Here is a 14,960-nt window from a genome sequence, read left to right on the forward strand (position 1 = left end):
AACAAGCTATCGGACTAATGCTTTTTCAAGCCCAAGTCTAGAAAAATTAAAAAATAAGGAAAAATCATTTTATAAAAATAATAATAATTAAATAAATAAAATAAAAGTACCCTAATCACCACAATTACATATAAAAACCAAATAAAGTATATAAAACACAAAAACACACAAATACACAAAAATAAACCCTATCACCATAATTTCCTTAAAATCCTCATAAAATCTGTGTTATAATCTTGTCTGGTATAAATACATCTATGGAGCGAGTCAAGGGTTGTGGCCTAATGTCATGTGACCAGGGTGACATCATCAAAGGTCCTTAAGCTGCTTAATATTAGCAAACAATACCCCATGTACATATCTGACCGCATAAAACAATCATAGCAGCCTCCATGGACTTCTACTCCTCTCCATGCAGACTGCTGTGATTACATGTGATAAAATATGCTGTGATTTTGTGAGATATATGCTAAGTGTTCAGTTTCTAATGCTACACAAGCTGAAGGACCTGCGATGATGTCCCCTGGTCACATGACATTACACCTGCATCCAGAGATAGGGATGGATCGGAGCAGCTGGATTCAGCCCGATAAGGCCAAACCCACCTTGACTCGCTGTGGCTATGCTTAGACACCAGGTAAAACTATAAAGATGAATATATGGGAATCTCAGGAGAATAATTTTTAGCTAAAAGAAAGGTGTCAGTTAGTTACCAGGCCTCTATGGGAACCTATACTACCTGTATTTGTGAAAAATGTGGTGACGGTTTCCCTTTAATCAATATTGAACCTGACGGTGAATGAGGTAAAAAAAAAAAAACACGAAAAACGTAAAATATAATTTTTCATCAAATACCCTCACAAAAAAGTTCTCAAAAGTGATCAAAAAGAGTTACACACCCTAAAACGACTGAAAAAACAACTATTTTTGCAAGAAATAAGCCCTCAACCAGAGCTGTCAACAGAAAAATACGGAAGTAATAGCTCTGCAAAGTTGTTGATACTGAATAAAATACAATTTTCTCCAAGATTGTTTTTGCTCAATAAAACTGAGAAAAAACATATAAATAAGGTATCACCGTAATCGTAGTGAACCAGAGATTAAAGATGAGCAGGCAAAAAAAGTGCTTAAAATACAAAATAAAAATTGATGATTTTGTTTGTGCTCCCCCTTGAAATAGTTAATAAAATCTCATGAATAAGCTATGGACCCCCAAAATTAATTATCTATACATTGTATCTCATCCCGCAAATAATAAACCTTCATATGTTTGCATTACCAAAAAGATAAAAATTTTATAGCGTGTACAATGGGACAATACAAATCTGCTCTGAGTGGCGCTGCTTTTATTCCATGCTCAGCCGTGCGCCCATACAGCAGTTACCAACACATGTAGGGTATTGGTACACTCAGGAGAAATTGGGCATCAAACTTTGCAGAGCATTTCATTATTTAATTCATTGTGAAGGTGTAATTTTTGGCCTAATGAATGTATTTTTCAAAACAAATTCAAAAGTTTCTAAATCGCACTTCCATTTTGTTTTAACCCATGTGAAACATGAGTAGTTTCTATAGTGGGGTAATTTATGGGGTTTTACTATTATTTTGGTCTTTCAAAGTCTCTTGAAAGCTGAGTTGTCCCTCAACAATTCAGTTTTGGCAATTTTCATGAAAATGGGAAAAATCACACCTAAAGTTCTAAGCCTCATAACAACCGAGGAAAGTAAGAGGACACTTTAAAAACCGTGTCGCCATGAAGAAAAACATTCCAGAAATGTTATTTATCAAGCTTTTTGGGTGGTTCATCTGCTACGAAAGCAGAACATATCAAACTTTGAAAATGAAGAATTTCTATGAACTTTTGCCAAATTTCTATTTTTTAGAACGAAATGCAAAACATTTCACTAAAATTTTACAACTAACATGAAGTGAAATGTGTCACGAGAAAACAATCTCAAAATCACCTGGATATGTTAAAGCGTTCTGAAATTATAATCAATTATTGCGACACATGCTAGATTCTAAAAATAGTGTCTGGTCATTAACAACTTTGCGCACCAGGATGAACTATATCGTCCTCGTGCTGTGAGGGGTGTATGGAGCAGACGCACGCCTGTAACTGCCACGGTCGGTGCTGGCATTGATTGCGGCAGTTAACCTGTTACGTGCCACTGTCGAACCTAACCGTGGCACCTAACTTACTGAGCGCCACCTTCTTGGATGGCGATCGGTTGCCATGGCATCCTACAGTCTCATTAAGACTTGAAGGCTTGCCATGTGTAATGATCTGCAATAGCCAGCAGATGGCAGCGTATTAGAAATCATCAGTAGTATTTCAGTATAAAGTATTAACAATCAGACCCTGCAGGGTTAAAGTACCCTGGAAGGTCCGAAATAATGGTGAAAATTTTTTTTAAAAAAAATATGAAAAAATTGTTAAAAAAAGTAAAAGTTCTTCACCCCCCTTTCCCTAGATCACATATAAAAGGAAATAAACAGTAAGAATCATAAACATGTTCGGTATAGCCGCGTCCCAAAATGTCCGATCTATCAAAATATAATAACCATTATTTCTGGCTTTTAACCCCGTTACGGAAAATAGCGCCCAAATCAAAAATGCCATTTTTTTGCAAAATATAACAAATTGTATAAAACAAGATCAAAAGGCCATACAGTCCTCAAAATGGTAGCATTAAAAATGTAATCAAAAGTCGCAAAAAAATTACACCATCCACAGCTCCGTACACATATGAAAAAGTTATAGTGAAAAAGCGCCAGAAAAAGGCAAAATGAAGACTCTATTTTTTGGTACAGGAGGTTTTAATTTTTGTAAATGTATGAAAACTTGATAAAACCTATACAAATTTGGTAACCCTGTGATCGCACCAACCTTAAGAATAAAGTAGACATGTCATTTGGGGCGCACAGTGAAAGACGTAAAATCCAAGCCCACAAGAAAAAGGCGCAAATGCATTTTTTTTACCAATTTCCCTGCATTTGGAATTTTTTTCCTGCTTCCCAGTACATGGCATGAAATGTTAGTCATCACACAGCTCTGTACATGGAAAAATAAAAAAGTTATAGAATTTTGAAGGTGGGGAGTAAAAAATGAAACCGCAAAAACAAAAAAGGGCCTCGGCAGGTAGGGGTTAAGACAATAACATTTAGCACAGTTGGGTGTTGTTTGCATGAAAATGCCTCTGTGAGACTGAAATATCCTGTTTGGTTTTAGTGGCTATTACCTGCATTATCAGTATAGCAATATGTCAGGCATACATCACAGCAAATGCTAGTTGTCTGACTTTCTAATTTAATATTCATAACCTGTAGCGTTATGTGCTCTGCAGAATACATTTGTCCTCAGCTGGCTGAAATGAAATGTTTGTCATCCCTGTTAAAAATGAATTGTCATCAGATAATAGGCATTGGGGATGTATGAGAGAGCAAGCTAATTAAATGCCCATGGTTAATGCGGCTGAATGGAAAATAGCAAAAACAATGTTTAGCCACTATCTTATAAACCTACATATAATAGCAGGAGGAAATGACCCCTCCACAATAATCATCTTATGGATCTTTACCGCACAACTTATTCAGACAATGCATGTGTATTTTACGTCTGTAAAAAGAAGGATCATACTTCAGTGTTGTGTCTGTGACTTTTTTTACATGTCTGTAATGTATTGCGTTGCATCCAAATGTAAATTTATACTGTGGATCTTCACTGCATGAACCATGACAAATTTGTGCCAAACAAATCTTTATGTACAGCATATGGATTTACTGATTCATTGTTGATTTAGCTGTACATTCATTGTTGATTTTGCTTTAGATATGTGGCAAATCTGCTTTGGGAACTGTTTCAATTGGTGGCTATATTATTAACTGGAAAGGTTGTTTTTAGGGTTTTTATGATGTAATTTATTGGATGTTTATATGTTAACATTCAGTCAACTCATTTGTAAACGTGTGTAAACGTGGACAAAGCTGTTATCAGAAACCATTGTATAGCAGCAGCGCTTAGGGACCGCAGCTCAGCTTCTCTTTACTTGAGGACCTGTTACCAATTAAAAAAATTACTAGGAGCTGCTTGCTAAAGTAAAGTAAGCAGCTCCAAGCGCTATCTCAGATGTAGCAGTGTTGCACTGCCAGTGTTATCGGAACCCTCCAATAAAGCTAGCAGACACTGCTGTGAAGTACAATCCGAACACCAGACCGCGCTCAAAGTGGTCTGGCGTATTCATGCGGGGGCGGTCCAAGGCGCTGCGTCTTCCCCGGACCGCCCCATCCACTCCGTAGGACAGCAGTGACTGCAGAGCTTCATGCGGCCCCCTAGCCCCTCCCCCTCATGAATACGTCTCACCGCTTTGAGCGCGGTCCGGCGTTTCTATTGTACTTTGCAGCAGCTCCTAGTGATTTTTTTTATGAGTGACGCGTCCTCTTTAACTGTAAAGTTTTTCTATAACAGAAATAGATGAAAACAAATATAAAAAATGAATGTAGATTCATTTCCTTATTGCAACTGTATGGCTGCTTAATCTTTGTTTTCATCCTGTATTAGCCACTTTCCCTTCAGTCCTACATTCTGGTTGCTAAGAGAAACCATACAGTGAAACAGGAGATGCAGGCTACGGATTGCAGGGTCAACAAAGGGTGAGGAGATGGGGCATTGCATGCTTCTCATTCCAGTCTTTGCTCATAAAAGAGGACCTGCCACCCTCAAAAATGGCACTAGGAGCTGCTTAAAGTAGGCAGCTCCTAGTGCTAAAACAGACGCAGCAGTTTTACACTGCTAGCATTATCGGAAACCTCCGATAACGCTAACAAACACTGCTGTGCTGTACACTAGAGGGGGCGTGATTAGGTGCAGTCACGGCTAGCCTATGGAGTGAGTGGGGCAGTCCAGGGAAGAGGCAGCACCTTGGACCACCCCTTCATGAATACGCCAGACTGCTTTGAGTTCCTGTCAAGGCGATTAAGGACACCAAACCACCCTCAGGCCCTTATGGCTTGTATGAGTTCCAAGGTTGGGGCAATAGCATTTTAAAAATAAACATTACTACTTACCTGCTCCAGAGCCCTCTACACTTGTGCAGTGAGGCAATGATGCCATAGTTGTACTCCCCGGCTTCACTGCGCTTGCATCATTGGTATAGCACATGCACATCCATGTCATCTTTTGTGTTCATTCCACATCATGAGAGGAAGCGCACGTTGGTGAGAACGGATGTGCTTCATGGGACTCGTTTCTACATATATATAAATGTTTATTTTTTTACATTGCCCCCACCCTGAGAGCTTATAAAAGCCATTTTGGGACTCTAACCCACAAGGTCTATAGGAAATGTGTAGGTCTAACTAAAACCAGACAACTATATAGAGGTGACTATCTAAGCACTTCTGTGCCAGTCTTATTGATATTGATAGTAGTAATTGTATGTGTCTCTTTCTATTTTTGGTAAGAACTATTTTTGCAGACAGCTTCTGGGCGGCCAGGGAAGCCCACACATCACCATATCCCAGCACCTGATACAGCGTTGGGACGGGTGGACGTTCCTGGCTGCCGGAAGCTGTCTAAGTGGAGCTTCCTTGTCCCTGTAAACAAACAGGGACCGAGGAGGTAAGTACATGTTTATTTTGTATGCAGTCCCCTCCCGGCCACATCTCTAATTTTTTTTAACTTTCTGACAACCCCTTTAATTATAATATGTGAAATATTTTGCTACAGAAAATGTTGTGACTACTACAATCTAAGACAGTCATAGTCACAGCACATAAAAGCCATGTTGTTAGAGATGTAAGAATTGCCATGCTCCGTATTTTGAATGGATGTTGAGGCATAGGCACAGGTATGTGTGTGTGTACATATATATGTATGTGTGTGTGTTTGTATATGAATGTATGTATAGATGTGAGTGTGTTTATATATATATGTATATATATATATTTATTTATATTCTGTATATGGAATATGTATGGGTGTGTGTATATTTGCTGTATATACTGTTTATATATGTATATTTGCTGTATGTATACTCAGTATGTATGTGTGTACAATCAGCGTGCCACCATGTAAAACATACTATGTGGCGGCAAGCTTTATATATTATATACTATATGGCGGCACGCTGTATGTATTTTATGGTATATGGCTACACACTGTATATATTTTATGGTATATGGCAGCATGCTGTATATATTATATACTATATGGCAGCATGCTGTATGTATTATATGGTATATGGCGGCACACTGTATGTATTGTATGGTATATGGCGGCACACTGTATGTATTATATGGTATATGGCGGCACGCTGTATGTATTATATGGTATATGGCGTCACGCTGTATGTATTATATGTTATATGGCGGCACGCTGTATGTATTATATGCTATATGGCGGCACGCTGTATGTATTATATGCTATATGGCGGCACACTGCATGTATTATATGGTATATGGCGGCACACTGCATGTATTATATGGTATATGGCGGCGCGCTGTATGTATTATATGCTATATGGCGGCACGCTGTATGTATTATATGCTATATGGCGGCACACTGCATGTATTATATGGTATATGGCGGCACACTGCATGTATTATATGGTATATGGCGGCACGCTGTATGTATTATATGCTATATGGCGGCACGCTGTATGTATTATATGCTATATGGCGGCACACTGCATGTATTATATGGTATATGGCGGCACACTGCATGTATTATATGGTATATGGCGGCACGCTGTATTGATTTTATATTATATGGCGGATTGTTGTATGTATTTTGTTTTTTATGGTAACTCGCTGTGTTTATTACGCAGTACATCGAGGGATGCTCTATGTAATTGCATTGCTTTATTTTCACATTAAACCAATATTATTGGGTCTGGTCCTGACACTCCTTGATATATTACATATATGGAGTGGGGGGGCGTCTTTTTATAGGTCGCCTCAGGCAGCAGAAAGGCTAGGTGCACCCCTGCATACGATACACCATATATATATCTGTTAGATTCTTCACCTCTCCTCTGGAGGTTGTGTCTGGTCTTGAGAATACTGGGGAACCAAACCAATGTAAAACTTGATGTTTCCCCTTCATCCTATGTGAGAGTACAGCCCCACACTGATCATCAGACAATGGCGTATCCTACTACATAAGAAGGATTGGATTGTAGCTGTCTGTCATTGCTTCAGCAAGTTTATTCAGTGCTCCCATTCTCATATAACTGTATAACAGTCCTTAATTAACCCTACTAAATAAACCGGTATGTCTAAAGGATTAATTGCATGGCTAATTATCTTTTTGGCAAACACATTGGTAATTTATTTCCTTGTGCTTAAAAAAGAAAGGAACTTCAAAGCTGGTTGACAAAGTGCGACAGTGTATTCATGAGAGAGCAGACTTTAAAAGAAACATCTACTTCTAATAACGCTCTGGGGGCTTATGATTTCTGGATCTGGATTAGTATACTGAGTAATGAAAGATATCCACTCTCTTCTGATTTAGTGTAGTGGATGGAAGCACATTTGCTCTTTGAATAATGGTTAAATTGTGGACTGTTGCTAAAACTGTGGCAGTAACCAAAAATGACAGACCTTTGAATTGGAGTTTGAAGGATTCCTTGCCTCTATGTGCACAGTTCAGTATGATGCCAGGACACAGAGAGAGGCATTCAGGGATTCCCTTGTTTGAAGTAAGTAGGTAGGAGATACTGGTGCACATTTACTTACCCGTCCTGCGCGATCCCCGAAAGTGCATTGTCCGACCGGAATGCACATCTGCCGCGATTCACAAAGATCGTGCACTCGATATCCTGCAGGTGTCGCTACCCCACTCAGGTCGTCCGGAGTTCATCTTCTTCCTGGTGTATGTAAGTGCATTGTCTTGCGCCACAATCCGATCGCGTGCGACACAATCCCCAATGAAATACCTGTCACAGCAGCCCAGATCCTGAAAATGTCAAAAATCCGACGAAAGTGCAATCCGCGGACCCTTAGTAAACAAGCCCCACTGAATTGCACAGAATCAGAGACAGCTATTGGGTGACCTGCTGAACCAACCTCATTTATTTGTGGGATGTTACAGAAGACTAGATTAATTTAGGGAACACATCTACCAGTGAGTAAGAATTGCTTTCTTGTCTACTATTACTGCAAAAGTGTCAATGAGGATGACTGATATGTGTACTGTAATATTGTACCTTGATAGACAGACCGTTATTTTCAATATTTGAAGATTTCCTGAAGACTGGTTATGTTCCACAGGACTGGCACACAGCAAGTGTGGTACCAATATACAAAAAAGGATCAGAAAGCGATCCTGGAAACTACAGACCTGTGAGTTTAACTTCTGTGGGGGGGGGGATATTTGAGGGGTTTGTTAGAGATGCTATCTTGGAGTATCTCACTGTGCATAACCTTATAACCCAGCGTCAGGATAGGTTTATGAGAGGTCGGTCCTGATTGATTTCTACGAGGACTGGATCTGGGGAACGCTGTGGATGTATATCTTTACTTTTCAAAGGCATTTGACACCGTGCCGCATAAAAGGTTGGTATATAAAATGAGACTCTTGGGACCAGGTGAAAATCTGTGTATTTGGGTAAGTAATTGGCTTAGTGATAGTCATTATATGTTATATGGCGGCACGCTGTATGTATTATATGGTATATGGCAGCACACTGCATGTATTGTATGGTATATGGCGGCACACTGCATGTACTATATGTTATATGGCGGCACGTTGTAGGGTCGTCATTAATGGCACATTCTCAGATTGGGTTGACGTTACCAGTGGAGTGCCACAGGGGTCAGTATTGGGGCCACTTCTTTTTAATATTTTTATTAATGACCTTGTAGTGGGTTTACACAGTAAAGTTTCAATATTTGCAGATGATACTAAGCTGTGTAAAGTAATAAATACTGAGGTTGATAGTTTAGTATTACAGAGGGATTTGTGGAAGCTTGAGGAGTGAAATGGCAGAGAAATGGTTGATGAGGTTTACTGTAGATAAGTGTAAAGTTTAAAGTATAATTATGTTCTAAACAGTCAATTACTTGCTAAAACTGCAGCTGAAAAGGACTTGGGGGTATTGGTGGATGGTAAACTTAATTTCAGTGACCAGAGACGGGCGGCTGCTGCTAAAGCAAGTAAAATTATGGGATGTATCAAGAGAGGAATAGATTCTCATGATAAAGACATAGTTTTGCCCTTATACAAATCCCTGGTCAGACCACACATGGAATATTGTGTACAGTTTTGGGCACCAGTGTATAAAAAGGATATAATAGAGCTGGAACGGGTGCAGAGGAGAGCAACCAGGATTATTAGGGGAATGGGGGGGACTAGAATACAATGCCAGATTACAAAATTTGGGATTATTCAGTTTAGAAAAAAGACGGCTGAGGGGAGACCTCATTACAATGTACAAATACCTGAACGGACAGTACTAGGATCTCTCCAAAGATCTTTTTATACCTAGGCCTGTGACCAGGACAAGGGGGCATCCTCTACGCCTAGAGGAGAGGCGATTCTACCATCACCATAGACAAAGGTTCTTTACTGTATGAGCAGTGAGACTGTGGAACTCTCTGCCGCAGGAGGTTGTTATGGCGGACTCTATGTACATGTTCAAGAGAGGCCTGGATGACTTTCTGGAGAAAAAATATCACGGGTTATGGGGATAAAACATTTATTTAATGTTTTGGACTTGATGGATTGCGTCTTTTTCCAGCCTTATATACTATGATACTACAAATTTTGAGAATGACACAAATATTTTATTGTCACATGATCTGTTGCCCTCTGGTTTTATGTGTGTTTGTCAGATGTTTTGATCACATACAGAAATACAAGTGCAATCATATTATGAGTAACAAAAGCTTTTATTGACAGTTAGAATGAGTTACTGCAGCAAGTCAATATTTGCAGTGTTGACCCTTCTTCTTCAGGACCTCTGCAATTCTCCCTGGCAGCTCTCAATCAACTTTTGGACCAAATCCTGACTGATAGCAGTCCATTCTTGCATAATCGATGCTTGCATTTTGGCACAATTTGTTGGTTTTTGTTTGTCCACCTGTTTCTTGATGATTGACCACAAGTTCTCAATGGGATTAAGATCTGGGGAATTTCCAGGCCATGGACCCTAAATATCTATGTTTTGTTCCCTGAGCCATTTAGTTATCATCTTTGCTTTATGGCAAGGTGCTCGCTCCATCATGCTTGAAAAGGCATTGCTGATCACCAAACTGCTCTTGGACGGTTGGGAGAAGTTGCTCTTGGATGACATTCTGGTAGCATTTTTTATTCATGCATGTGTTTTTAGGCAAGACTGTGAGAGAGCCGATTCCCTTGGCTGAGAAGCAACCCCTCACATGAATGGTTACAGGATGCTTTACAGTTGGCATGAGGCAACACTATTGGTATCGCTCACCTTGTCTTCTCCGAACAAGCTGTTTTCCAGATGTTCCAAACAATCGCAAAGAAGATTCATCAGAGAAAATTTACCCCATCAGAGAAAAAAACTTTACCAAAGTCCTCAGCCGTCCTCTCCCTGTACCTTTTGCAGAGTAAAATCAGTCTGTCCCTGATTTTTTTTGGAGAGAAGAGGCTTCTTTGCAGCCCTACTTGAAACCAGACCTTGCTCCAAGAGTCTCCGCCTCACAATGCGTGCATATGCACTCACACCTGCCTGCTGCCATTCCTGAGTAAGCTTTGCACTGCTGGTAGCCCGATCCCGAAGCTGAAACACTTTTAAGAGATGGTCCTGGCGCTCGCTAGTCCTTCTTGGGCGCCCTGGAGCCTTTTTGGCAACAATGGAACCTCTCTCCGTGAATTGATTCAATAGATTGTTGACTGAGGTGCAATCTTTCTAGCTGCGATACTCTTCCCTGTTATGACAGTTTTGTGTAGTGCAATGATGACTGCAGGTTTTTTTGTTTAGAGATAACCATGGTTAACAGAAGAGAAACAATGATGCCAAGCACCAGCCTCCTTTTAAAGTGTCCAGTGGTGTGATTCTTACTTAATCATGACAGATTGATCTCCAGCCCTGTCCTCATCAACATCCACACCTGTGTTACTGGAGCAATTACTGAAACGATGAAAAAGTTCATTTTCTAGGCAAATATTGACTTTGCAATTAATTGCTGTTAAGCTGATCACTCTTTATAACATTCTGGAGTATATGCAAATTGCCATTATGAAACCTGATGCAGTAGACTTTGTAAAAATCAACATGTGTATCATTCTCAAAACTTATGGCCATGACAGTATGTGCTTGGGTCTAGCTGCCGCAAAAACTAATCCTTGCTGAAATCCACATGACTGCTTTTCTGTTTTTGAAACATATCCACCCTATGTGAATATGGTAAAATATATGTTGTTTCAATTTAAAGGAGCACTACAGCAGCATAGGCTATATTTATTTATTCATCTTCCATATACACACATTTCTGTCCTTAGATAGGACCAACACTGCTGGAGACACTATAAAAAGAAACAAATAGTTTTCACATATGAAATGGTCAGGAGCTACTGCATGTCCCGCAGCCATCCTGTGGTAATGTGGTAATGTGGTAATCCATTTGGAGAGCCATAGATCCATAACTGGCCACCACTGCCAAAGTGCAGGTTGGTCATATCTAAGGTCAACTATCTTTTTTCTAATGGACAACATGGCTACATTTTTGGGAAATTTTGTTCACACAGAAATATTTTTAATAACATGCAATTGTATAATTGTATGTATATGTGATAAAGGGGGGGTTGGGGTTGGGTTTCTGTTCAGTTCCTCTAGGCTTCAGTGGTTCTGTCCAGCCCCTTAATCTGTGCTATTTACCATAAGCACCCACTCCAGTCCTTCATATATCACAGGAATAACATACAACCCTCGCAGATACTTATATACAAAAAGACTTTACTAACAACATACATGTGACAAAGTAACTACATAAAATACAATACAAAATACATAGAGAACACAACTACACACAAACCTTCTTCTCCTGACCCCTCCCGGACACAGTAATGTGTATGTATATACAATATATATAACACTACAGAAGCTCCTGGATATACCCTGAAGCAGTAGTCACATCCAGTACCTGACCATATACATGTACATATAGAGACTCATGCACAATAGCATCTATATATCTACTCCTCCAATACACGTGCAGGGCACAGATCCACGTGTGAATGGGATACGGCTACAGGTTATACATATAGTTACGCTAATATATACACACTCACTGTAAACACTTAGCTATGTATATATATGGTAAAACACATAACACCTGGAATATCTATAGGTACACGTATAAAGTCTACTATATTATAATAAGTACTAGGGCCAGGAGCAAGAGACAAAAGAGAGTGATTTCTGTTTTTACCATGCTTAAATATCCTTGTGTGTAGTCCCTTCCCACTCCCTTATAACTCCACCCTAAGACCCTCTCAGGATAGACCCCAGTAGTGTGCAGGGAATCTCACACCTGGTTCATGGTGGCTTCTTACTGTTCAAAGCCTTTTGATATGTTAATGACTCAATGGCTTCAGTACACACTGACATCTCACCACAGAATATCAGTGGCTGCTATCAGTATATACTGTATCCATTTACACTATATGTAATATATATAATAATAGAGCAGAGGGTCCAGTTATGAATAATTCCCCTGTAACATCATGGCAGCTTAATTAAATTAAATGTGTATACTCAGATTATAAAAATATTTAGCATTGAGTTTCAGCACATTTTATTTTAATTGAATCTTCATAACTTCATAAGTTAGTAAAATTTGATATAGCAATTTTGTATGGTTTTTATTCATCCACCTGGATTCCAGGAAGTGAATGTGGCAAAACCTAATTGCTGCTGCTTCCAGGAATCTGGTAAATGAAGCCTGAGAATATGAAGGTCACTCTCACCTACTATGTGCACAATCTTTTATATGGCTGCAGTTAGCAGTAACATGATAATATGGCAAACACTTGTGGGGTTTAAAAGCAGGTTACTTTTGAGTGAAAAAGCAGAAAATAATTTACCAATTTATCGCCAGACTCACCATAGTGTAAAGCATAAAATATTAGTTCACCGTATATACTCGAGTATAAGCCGACCCGAGTATAAGCCGAGACCCCTAATTTTACCACCGAAAACTGGGAAAACCTATTGACTCGAGTATAAGCTATATATACCCTCGGGTGTAGTATACAGCCAGCCCCCATGTAGTATACAGCCAACCAGCCCCCATGTAGTATACAGCCAGCCCCCAGTAGTATACAGCTTGTCCCCAGTAGTATACAGCCTGCCCCCAGTAGTATACAGCTTGTCCCCTTGCAGTATACAGCCTGCCCCCAGTAGTATACAGCCTGTCCCCAGTAGTATACAGCACTGCCCCCAGTAGTATACAGCCTGCCCCCAGTAGTATACAGCCTGCCCCCAGTAGTATACAGCTTGCCCCCAGTAGTATACAGCTTGCCCCCAGTAGTATACAGCCTGCCCCCAGTAGTACACAGCCTGCCCCCAGTAGTATACAGCCTACCCCCAGTAGTATACAGCCTACCCCCAGTAGTATACAGCTTGCCCCCAGTAGTATACAGCCTGCCCCCAGTAGTATACAGCCTGCCCCCAGTAGTATACAGCTTGTCCCCAATAGTATACAGCCTGCCCCCATCAGTATACAGTCTGCCCTCAGTAGTATACAGCAGCCCCTATACAGATAAAGAAATAAACTTAATACTCACCCTCCGTTGTCCCGATGTTCGTCGCGGCTTCCGATCCCCATCGCGGCTCCTGGCGGCTTCTTCACTCTTCTCTGGCCGGGAGATCGCGCTGGCCGTCGCACACTGTGATGCCGTGCTGTCGCCGCTGATGACGTCAACCGCGGCGACAGTGTCGCATCACAGTGTGCGACGCCCAGCGCGATCTCCCGGCCAGTGAAGAAGCCGCCGGGAGCCGCGACAGGGATCGGGAGCCGCAAGGAACATCAGGGACACCAGAGGGTGAGTATTAATGTATTTATTTTTATCATTGACTCGTGTATAAGCCGAGGCGAGTTTTTTCAGCACATTTTTGTGCTGAAAATCTCGGCTTATACACGAGTATATACGGTATATATATTTTTTTGCCTTTCAATTTTTTGCAAAATAGCTTATTTGTGTGACCATTAGGATCATTTTTACACGTTGGATTGATGTTCATATAAATAAATACTGTAAATGTTAAAAATTTTAAAATAGAAAACAATCTAAATTGCCCACTTACTAAAAGCAAGCATCCAGCACACAGTCAATTTTTTACTAATGTATTGAGACTCTGCACAACCACATATTCACTAATTATTCCAAAATATCTTATTATTGTTCTATTGACTGGATTATTGTTAGCCTTAACCCCTTAACGACTTGGACATTTTGCATCTTGCAGACAAGCCCCTTTTTTTAAATCTGACACGTGTCAATTTAAGTGGTCATAATGCTTTAACATATCCAGGTGATTTTAGATTCATGTTGGTTGAGAATTTAAAAAATATGTTTTATTTTATTTTTATTTACCGTATTTTTCGGACTATAAGAAGCTTCTTACTATAGCACACACCCCAAATTTAGGCTTCCAAAAAAAGGATAAATATATTTTACACCAATTAAAATATCCCTGTTGGTCGCACTAAAGCACAGCACACACAGACATACATTTACACACTCAACTCTGCATCATCCATCCACATACACACTCAACTCTGCATCATCCATACCTATACATACTCAGCTCACCTATACACACTCAGCTCACCTATACACACTCAACTTTGCTTCACCTATACACACTCAACTCTGCATCACCTATACACACTCAACTCTGCATCACCTATGCACACTCAACTCTGCATCACCTATACACACTCAACTCTGCATCACCTATACACACTCAACTCTGCATCATCCATAC

The 14,960-nt window shown here is 40.1% G+C and overlaps 1 protein-coding gene across 2 annotated transcripts in view; it reads left to right on the forward strand.

Moving 5' to 3' along the window:
• Positions 1–14,960, forward strand: part of BEND7 (BEN domain containing 7) — a 61,293-nt gene that overhangs the window by 13,796 nt on the left and 32,537 nt on the right. The window contains exon 1 of one of the 2 annotated variants that reach the window (XM_072147325.1): positions 573–637. The exons of the other annotated variant lie outside the window; for it this stretch is intronic. The gene's annotated coding sequence lies outside the window, so the exon portion shown is untranslated. Of the gene's footprint in view, positions 1–572; positions 638–14,960 lie in introns of those variants that run through there. 2 annotated transcript variants of the gene reach the window in all.

Source organism: Engystomops pustulosus, chromosome 4 (genome assembly GCF_040894005.1).
Source record: "Engystomops pustulosus chromosome 4, aEngPut4.maternal, whole genome shotgun sequence".
NCBI lineage: Eukaryota > Metazoa > Chordata > Amphibia > Anura > Leptodactylidae > Engystomops > Engystomops pustulosus.